A 2494-nucleotide genomic window follows, 5' to 3' on the forward strand; every position below is an offset into this window, starting at 1 on the left:
ACTTCAGCAACTCTGACTTCTCTGCCTCTGCGTGCCAATTATATGTTACATACATTTATCCATCAATCTATAATTATCTGTTGAGCGTGCTCAATTATTCCAGTCACAATTATAAAAAACAAACAAACACACACAACACAATTAATATCAATGTATTTTTTACTTTCAAAAAGATTGCAAACAATGCTGGCAAAAGTTATATCGCCGTGGTTTACAGGCTGCTTACAGTTTTCACAACAGCACCTGTGTGAGTGTGTGTGTAGGTGTGTGTACGTATACTATCCTTACTCATTAAAATGAAACCAAAAACTGTGTGAGGCTCACTAAAGCTATGCAGAATATCCGCATTTTATTACATTTCCAAATAACAGCTCAAGACCTGCATTTAAAGTGAAAAAAAAAGACTAATACATGATTCCTTTCCTCTGTTTGCTTCCTCCCTCAAAGCTCCCTCCTCTTCCTCCCTCAGGCATTATCATCTTTGTCTGGGTGTCCTACATTTGTTATTCCTCCATTGTTCATTGGCCCAAATTCCTCATAGTCTACCTTTCCACTTAAAAAGATCTCCGACTGACGTGCTTCTTTTGCTCCAGACACGTTCCTCCGCTCCTCTGCTTCTCTGCTTCCCCACTCCCTTATTTTTGATGTACTTCTTCAAGAATCTCACCTCTGTGTTTGCTGCAGGTGCAAACCAACAGTGAGTGAAGACGGAGAAGACAACATGACAGGGGAGGTTTAACAGAAGGAGATCAGGGGGGAAAGATTGAAGATGCAGCGTGGCAGCGGCTGGGAATAAAGTCGTGCTTCCCCGGCAAAGAGTGCAGCAGCGTCGGCGACGGAAGGCCCAGGGATGTGGTTTGTCTTTATTTGAGCGGACACAGAACAGCTGTAGGGAACAATGGCTTCAGGCTGCCACGGAAAAGACTCATGGCGATCGTCCTTTTTTCTGTTTTATTTTGATATCTATAGCAGATATGTTTGTCCTCCGTTGGACCCCAGTCTTGTCTATACCGATAAGTGACCAATGAAAGCACGAGAGTAAACAAAGGCAGCTGCTTTAACTTGGCAATCGATGAGTTCAGACTACCGCCGCTGCTGCTGCTGCTGCCGCTGAAGCTGCTGCTTATTAAAAATATAGCACAGCCCTGATTTCTTTAAGTCACAGCCACCAAATGCCTCCCAGGTTAGCCAAACCTGTGAAAACAGAGTGATTTGACCCCAGACTGTCAAACCCATCAACCCAGTCCATGTGTGCTTGTCGTGATTCTGCCCCCACAAACAACTTAAAAGTGTTTTGCTTCTGGACTATTTTGTTTCTTTGTGTTTGCGTTTATGATTATATTCTGTAGTTTTCCTTGTGTCTAGGTTTTAACATCACAAAGCATTTGAAGAAATCCATCACACTGCAGAATATCTCTGTCTCTCAGTCCGACCAGGCAGTAAGTTCGCCGCTAATGTGAGGAAGGTGATGCTGTTGGCTTAAGCGGCGATTCAAAATGAACTTGTTGACTTCTCAGTCTCCGGTGGAATAAAAGCTGCTCTCTGGAGTTGGATGCTTGAGCACTTCTTGGACTATGGCACGCTTGAAGCGGTGGTTATGTCTGTACCAACCAGGTTCATGTCAACCAAAACGTGGTGAAACTGTGACATCAAAAATAGACTCACAAGAAGCACGAGAGTACCCGACTGTCTAACAAGTCTCTGGAGAAGTGTGGATAAGCCTGATATGAAGAATTTGGTGTCAGAGGGGGAATGTAATTCCTCCAATTAACCAAATGCGAAGATATTAGCCTCAGGATTTTATTCATGGAATTCACTGTGAGATGACACGTCTACTCTACGTCTTATGGGATGAACAGATGCCTTGCAGAAAGCTGCAGTGAGCCTTTCTGTTCAACTGATTCTCTAAAGTAAACACTTTAAACACTGTCAATGCTCTTTTGTTTTTCTTTAAATACAAAATGAATCATACTTTTTTTGGGGGTTTTCTCCTTTTGACTGAGAAGTTTGATCGTCTGAATGAGTTATCATTGCCTGCATGTGATGAAAAGGAAATGTTAAATAAAAGCCTGTAAAATAGACGATGCAAGCGCAGCTTTGATAGCGAGGCCAGCCTGACTCCAGCATGGGGCTGTATGTAATTAGAAGATGACAGATACACTGAACCTACAACGAACATAATCGCTGTGTTGGGTCAGATAATCATTACTGATGAAATATGATTTCCTTCTCAGTTTTTTTGGAGTTTAATTCTTTATAGCAAGAAAAGAAAGTTAGAGATCCTAATTACCCATGTTCTGACTTCTTACACATTCTGTGGGCCAGGTGACAAGCTGTGGCCCGCTAGCCGCCAGTTGATTACCATTGTGTAAAATTACACCATATTTTTCCAGAAGGGTCAGTATGGTGCTGTTCTAGCAGTAATGTACATCAACAGTTTGGAATTACGTTCCTCCAAAAGATGGAGACCACGGTCTAACTCAAAGTCTCTTGA

The sequence above is a fragment of the Scophthalmus maximus genome, chromosome 5, assembly GCF_022379125.1.
Source record: "Scophthalmus maximus strain ysfricsl-2021 chromosome 5, ASM2237912v1, whole genome shotgun sequence".
NCBI classification, from domain to species: Eukaryota; Metazoa; Chordata; class Actinopteri; order Pleuronectiformes; family Scophthalmidae; genus Scophthalmus; species Scophthalmus maximus.